Genomic DNA, 7,500 nt, shown 5'->3' on the forward strand with positions numbered 1-7,500 from the left:
GCGGACGGCACCATGCGCAAATAACGGTAGCTCTGGCGTCCTTATAGTGACTCGGCGCAAATTACAGGTGCTCCGAGTGCAAGTTTGTAGATCGCGCATGGCGGAATATTACTACCAAAAAGTTTTAACTTGAAGAAAATTGTTCTTATGCTTGCCAATTTTTTTGTAATTGAAAAAAAAAAAAGTATACCGTCAGAGCTACTGTTATTTGCGCATGGCGCCGTCCGCCAAAAATAACGAAGATGAGGGAACCGGGTCGGGAGTAAAATGGTGGCCAGAAGAGAGGGGGAAACAAGCTCAACCTCGAAGTTAACCTGTAAGTTTCCCCCTTCTTCTGTCCGCCATTTCACTCCCCACTCTGCTTAATCATCTTTGTTACTTCTTGGCGGACGGCACCATGCGCAAATAACGGTAGCTCTGGCGTCCTTAAAGTGACTCGCCGCAAATTACAGGTGCTTCGAGTCCAAGTTTGTCGATCGCGCATGGCGGAATATTACTGCGAAAAAGTTTTAACTTGAAGAAATTTGTTCTTATGCCAGCCAATTCTTTTGTAATTAAAAAAAAATAAGTATACCGTCAGAGCTACTGTTATTTGCACATGGTGCCGTCCGCCAAAAATAACGAAGGGTCGGGAGTAAAATGGCGGCCAGAAGAGAGGGGAAACAAGCTCAACCTCGAAGTTAACCTGTAAGTTTCCCCTCTGTTCTGTCCGCCATTTCACTCCCCACTCTGCTTCCTCTTCTTTGTTATTTCTTGGCGGACGGCACCATGCGCAAATAACAGTAGCTCTGGCGGCCTTAAATTAAAGTTAAAAGTACCACTGATAGTCACACACACACTAGGTGTGGTGAAATTAGCCTCTGAATTTGACCCATCCCCTTGTTCCACTCCCTGGGAGGTGAGGGGAGCAGTGAGCAGGAGCAGTGGTCGCGCTCGGGAATCATTTTGGTGATTTAACCCCCAATTCCAACCCTTGATGCTGAGTGTCAAGCAGGGAGGTAATGGGTCCCATTTGTATAGTCTTTGGTATGACTCGGCCGGGGGTTTGAACTCACAACCTACCGATATCAGGGCGGACACTCGAAATTACAGGCGCTCTGAGTGCAAGTTTGTTGATGGCGCATGGTGGAATATTACTGCCGAAAAGTTTTAACTTGAAGAAAATTGTTCTTATGCTTGCAAATTTTTTTGTAATGACAATTTTTTTTATACTTTTCAAAACAGTATTTTTTTTACTCAGGAATCATTTTTTTACTTGCAGCAAAATAACATTTTACTTGCAAATTGTTGTTTTTTTTAATTGAAGCAAATTGTTTTTATACTTGCAAATTGTTTTTTACTTGCACAATTTTTTTTTTTACTTGCAGCAAAAAACTGAAAATTTTCCTGCAGCAAAATAACTTTTTAGTTGCGTATGGTTTTTTTTAATTTTTAGACAATTAGTTTTTTGACCTGCGAATCGTTGGCCGTGAGTAAAAACCTTTTTGTGCGTTTGTGGAGTTTTTGGCAGTGATTCTTCTCCATATTCCTGCACATCTGCTTTCACAGACTGGCCCTGCAAACATCTGATTGATAGTTGAGTAAAACTAACACTACGGCAAACACGCACACAAGCATACGCATATTGTCACGTTTGAATGATTCAAGCTAAAATACACAAGAGCTCAATAAAGCAACACTCAGGAGCAAGCACGTATTTACCAACCCGGGATGTCATGTGCGACTATGTCAAATGTTTGTGTCTTCTTTATTAGCTTTCACTACCTTAAATTGGTTTCTACCTTGGCAGAGCAGACATGGCTTAGAGAATCATCTGAGTAACTTGCTATCGCGTTCGGCTGGAAGCTGCTGAAGCCCTGAAGCACAGCTGAGGAACACTTAACCACCTGCTGTGTTAAAAGCATTTTTCAGCAAAAGTGTAATCAGTGGAACTGTGTGTCCAACTGGTCAATCAAATTAGCTAAGTGCGTTCGCGACAATCGAAATGACCGTTTTGTCGTGATAAAGACTACCTGCTACGGTAATATAGCACTTACACCGGTCCTTACAGCTGCTTGTTTGTTCCCAGAAAGGGGAAACGTGCCTATGTGTCGTCATTTCACAGATCTGGGAATAAATGTCTGAATAAAAAATACGGAGCAAGACAAAACTCTGTGCTTGAAAGCCTGTTCACAAATACTGCAAATAAACGTAGTACAAGAGTCGTGGCGGATATGTAAGAATATCAGAAACTATTCACTTGTAAAAGACGAGATGAGCGGTGAGAAAATAAATATTGCTGTCAAAAGTTCAATAATACGGTTGTTTGGTTCAAATTAGAAATGTGTAACACTACCTACACCCCCTGGCAAAAAGTTTTAAAATGGTTCAATCCCGGCAAACCCAGCATCGGGCATTTTTTCAGGGAATTCAATCGATCGCAATAGACTGTTTGGTTTGTCTTAGAAGACGTTTTGTCTCTCATCCAAGCAGGCTTCGTCAGTTCTAGCTCAGACTTAGATTAGTCCAATCTAGACTTAAGACTTAGTTTAGATCTGAACTAAATCTGACCAATCTAAGTCTATACTCTCACTGCAAAAACTGAAATCTAAGTAAGATTTTATATCTCAAATAAGGGTGATATTTGCTTATTTTCTGTCTGATAAGATAATTCTTCTTACTAAGCAGATTTTATGTAAGAGTGTTTTACTTGTTTTAGGGGTTTTGGTCCTAAATGATCTCAGTAAGATATTACAGCTTGTTGCTGAGATTTTAGGACCTATAGAGTAAAACATGCTTGAAACTAGAATATCAACTGTTGCAAAGCTGTGTCATCAACACTCACAAATATAAAACTACTTTTTTAAAGTAATAATTTCTTATTTCAAGCATGGAAAAAAAAATCATGACTGACACAATTGTGTCTCATATTAAAACAGATGACAGCCAAATGGACTTTGCTGTTTTATTTCCAATGAAACCATAGAAAATATGTATTAATATAGTAGTACAGTTGTTATTAATGAGAATATACTTATTTTAAGGTATTTTTTCTAAGGTTTTATTCTTTATTAGGGACCGCAATGTCCCTTTGGGACAGAGGACCCTATTGAAATTGTAAGGTTTTATTATTCTTTTTTCTTTATTATTATTATACCGCCGCCTCTTTGAGCTGTAATTTGACCCCCTTAACATGCTTCAAAACTCACCATATTTGACACACACATCAGGACCGGCGAAAATTGCGATCTAATCAAAAAACCAAACCCCAAAACTCAAAATTGCGCTCTAGCGCCCCCTAAAACTGCCTGTAACTCCCACTAGGAATGTCAGAGAGACATGAAACAAAAACCTTTATGTAGGTCTCACTTAGACCTAGATTTCATACACTGACAGCCTTCAGCAAAAATCAACAGGAAGTTTGCAATTCCCCCTTCAAAACAAAAGTTTTGTAAAAACAGTCACTTTTGCCTCTTTGAGCTATAATTTGACCCCCTTAACATTATCTCCTCTGAGCGCGTTTGTCGTGTCGGCTTCAAACTAGCACAGGAAAGAGATTGAACCCTTCTGATTAAAAGTTGACGAAAGAGTTTTAATTACTGCTCCGGTTTGGATTTTATGTGCCGTCAAAGTCGGTCCCGTCCATCGCTGCTTGCAGCTTTAATTTTACTTGTTTTTGAAAGTCTTGACAAGCCAAATTTTCTTGTTGTATTGGCAGATAATTTTGCTTAGTTCAAATAAAATACCCCTCATTTTTGTATTTTTGTTTTTTGTTTTTGAACTGACTTTTTGCAGTGCTTAAATTGGTCCAATTTAGTCATTGACTTAGACTCAGTCTAGATCAAGACTAGAGTTGACCAATCTAAAGCCATAAAGATCTAGATTGGTCAGCTCTAGTCTTAGACTTAGTCTAGGTCCAGACTAGATCAGACCATTTTAAAACTGATGAAGCCTACTTTGATGAGAGGCGAAACATCTTCTCAGACAAACCAGTCCATTTGCGATCGATTGAATGAGAATACGATGACTTGGATAAATGAGAACGTCCACAGACCAGCATCGAACACTTCACGGTTTGCTCAACAAAGACGTCATCAACGCTCACATCTATACAAACACGCAGAGTACCAACATTTGCTTAACCAGGATGAGGTGATGAAAGGGAAAAAAATATAATAAAGCTGTTTATGGCAGCATCGGACAAAGTCATGTTTAGGTTTCATTTTTGCATCTCATAGCACATAACCGTAGTGCATTCAAGGACCCTTGATTAAAGTATGACACAGAGGCGTCACTAGGTTTCAAAAACGGGGGAATATAAAAATAATTTTGTAAATGTATTAGGATTAATATTATCCAGATATAATCTACTTTACACTAAGAATTAAAATTGAAACTTGACATATTTACATGAATAATGACTAAAACTCACATTGTGGCTACTTTATACTGCATTTGTCTTTGTAAACTTTTTTTAAATGAAACAATACCAAATAAGTTATGGTTAGCCTCCCTAAAAGAGCCTAATGACGCCACTGGTTGGAACGTTTGAAGAAAAACATTGATGAAACAGACAAACGTTAATAGAGGGTTTTTTGATCGCGTAGAGCTTCGTCTACTGTGCTTCCGAGTTATGATGTTGGGAAGACTGGGATGTGCGTTGAACACGGGACACGAAGAAGCTAGTTTATAATCACATAATATAGGTACGTTAATCCCATTTTTAAATCAAAAACCTAAATAAATTATTTTAGCACATGTAAACATACTGAATGTGTGTGGGTTCGGGTTGGGTAAGGGCCTTTCAGGAGTCCATAAGACTGAAATTGTGCAGCCACAAACAAAATCGTGTTTAGGGCCACAGAAAACCTGCCATAAATGCTTCATGGCTGACACTCCCTCATGACAAGGGGGTGTCTTTCACATACCAATGTTTCGTTTCCTACGCACTGAATGCTGTCATTCTCACAACTAGCAGAGTCGTTTGTAGGAGTTGTGTATACCTGAGACCCTGTTTTCGTGAGGACACAGAGAAGCAAGAGGCATTCGTCTGAAATGGTAAAGTCCCCAGAGCTTTCTCGAACACCAAGGACAAAAGCGAGAAGCCTTTTTCTCATCCAATCGCCACCTAACGTAACAGCTGCTCCAAACACTGCGGCGACGCGACAACGCACACAAAATATACACACTGCACATATTCACGGATACAACGCTCACACATTCAATCGGTCGTGCTAGCACTCTCCTCTGCTGGAAGCTACAGATATATTTATGTGTAGGCATACTTTAAAATTGTCTTCTACTGTGATGCGCATTGTGAAGTCTTCACAAATGGCTGATGAGTTCACAACACATACAATACTGCAATAACTACACTATCTAAAATATATGCACAGAGTGACTATCAGGCTGAGGTTCAGGAGATTTAAAAAGGTTAAATGGCTTCTTTATCATCAACTAAAGGACAGCTGTGACTACTTTAGTGCGTTCATTCAATTGGCATGACCTACATTATGTTCGAAGATAAGTACAAGATATTGTAATTGAGCGGGGAAACGAGAGTATCACAAGTAGCCCCTTGGGTTCAGAGACAAAAACAGACCCAAATCTCTGAGTCATCCAAGGCCAAAGTATCTACTAGTGGTGGTGATTACGGTGCGTTCGCAGCTCTACGGATTCCTATGGATCGGATTCCTACGTTGTTTCTTATTTCCACCATTTGTTCTAGATCAATAGCCACTAAGCACTACTTATACTATGATGAGTAGAAGGATCTATAACAATGCATATTGTTTTTTTATTATTTATCCAAACTGGACTGTTTTTGTTGTCCGAGCAGACTTCATCACTTCATGCTCATAGACTTACTGTAGATTAGTTAAAACTAGTCCATTAGGAGCATTCCTTTTATAGGTGACCCCCTTTGTGTCACTAATACAATACCTACTATGATGGGTGGAAGAACATATAACAGTGCATACTGTAGTTGTTGTTTTTATAATATTCAGGACAGTCATTATTTGTATTGTCAGGGCATTCAATTGATCGCAACAGGACTGTTCAATTTATCTTAGAAGACGTTTCATCTTAGCAGGCATCATGAGTTCAAGTTCATAGACGTATTGGTCAGATCTAGTCCCCATAGGAACTTTTGTGCCATTGATACATCCATCCATCCATTTTCTACCACTTGTCCCCTTCGGGGTCGCGGAGCCTATCCCAGCTGCATTCTGGACAAGTCAAGTCGCCAGCTGAATAGAATTCTAAGGCGCGTGTTTCCAGTCCAGCGGCTGATTTTAGGCTGCTAGCGGTCGTTTTACGGCCATTGTTATGCCACTCAATGCTAAAAAGAAAGGAATTTGATTTTATTGACTGCTGTTGGCCTTTACAGAGAGGACACTCCTTGTTTTTTACGCCACAATGTTGCGAAACCATCCTCGCCTGAGCACGCCCTTGTTGGGACTTTGGAACCAGAATTTGGACTAAATCTGACCGATCCAAGTCTATCGGCATGAACCCGATGAAGCCTGCTCGGATGAGAAGCGAAACGTTTTTCTAAGACAAACTGAACAGTCAGTCCATTCGCGATCAATTGAATGCTCTGAGAATACAACGACCTAGATGAATGACAACATCCGTAGTCATTATTTGTATTCTCAGGGCATTCAATCGATCACAGCTGGACTGTTCAGTTTGTCTTTGAAGACGTTTTATTGGACCAAGGTTCATCAGTTCATACTCAGACTTAGATTGGTTAGATCTAGTCCAAGAGGAACTTTCTGGTTCCAGGTCCACCAAATTGTGCCATTAATACAACCGAATGGAATGATATGGAACGGTAAATCAATCAATCATTCTCAGCTCAGATCTCACATTAGAGCAAGAAAAAACTCAACCCAATGGGAACAACGTTAAACCCTTGAAGGGACTGCAGATGTGGGGACCCCCCCTTGAGTGACCGGTGCAATGGATGCCGAGAGGATACGGTTAATAGTGTGAGAGTTTCCAGTCTAACAACTGATTTTGGGTTGGTAGTGGTCGTTTTGCCACACGATACTGCAATGCTAACCAGGGAGAATTGCATTTTATTGACTGCTGTTGGCTTTGACAGAGGGGTCGTTTTTACACCACAATAGGTTGAAACTATCCTTGCCCCCTTTAGTAAAAACAAGTTTGTGTTTCGGCACCAACATTTAGACTAGATCTCCATCCATCCATCCATTTTCTACCGCTTATTCCCTTCGGGGTCGCCTATCTCAGCTACAATCGGATCTGACCAATTCAAATCAATAAGCATGAACTGATGAAGCCTAATTGGATGAGAGGTGAAACGTCTTCTAAGACAAGCTGAACAGTCCAGTTGCAATCGATTGAACGTCCTGAGAACACAGTGACCTGGATGAATGAGAGCATCCGTAGAAATTATTTGTAATACCAATACATAAACCTATACGGGGGATGAAGCCAAATCCTTTCAAACTTGTTGGAGCTTTCTTTTTCTGTCACCTGAATTATTTTTTT

The 7,500-nt window shown here is 40.1% G+C and overlaps 1 protein-coding gene across 1 annotated transcript in view; it reads right to left on the reverse strand.

Moving 5' to 3' along the window:
• Nucleotides 1-799: 799 nt before the first annotated feature.
• Nucleotides 800-7,500, reverse strand: part of slc6a5 (solute carrier family 6 member 5) — a 65,904-nt gene continuing 59,203 nt past the window's right edge. Inside the window, 1 exon segment of the mRNA XM_062033378.1 lies at nucleotides 800-7,500. This exon segment is cut by the window's right edge and continues 630 nt beyond it. The gene's annotated coding sequence lies outside the window, so the exon portion shown is untranslated.

Source organism: Entelurus aequoreus, linkage group LG02, assembly GCF_033978785.1.
Source record: "Entelurus aequoreus isolate RoL-2023_Sb linkage group LG02, RoL_Eaeq_v1.1, whole genome shotgun sequence".
Lineage (NCBI taxonomy): Eukaryota > Metazoa > Chordata > Actinopteri > Syngnathiformes > Syngnathidae > Entelurus > Entelurus aequoreus.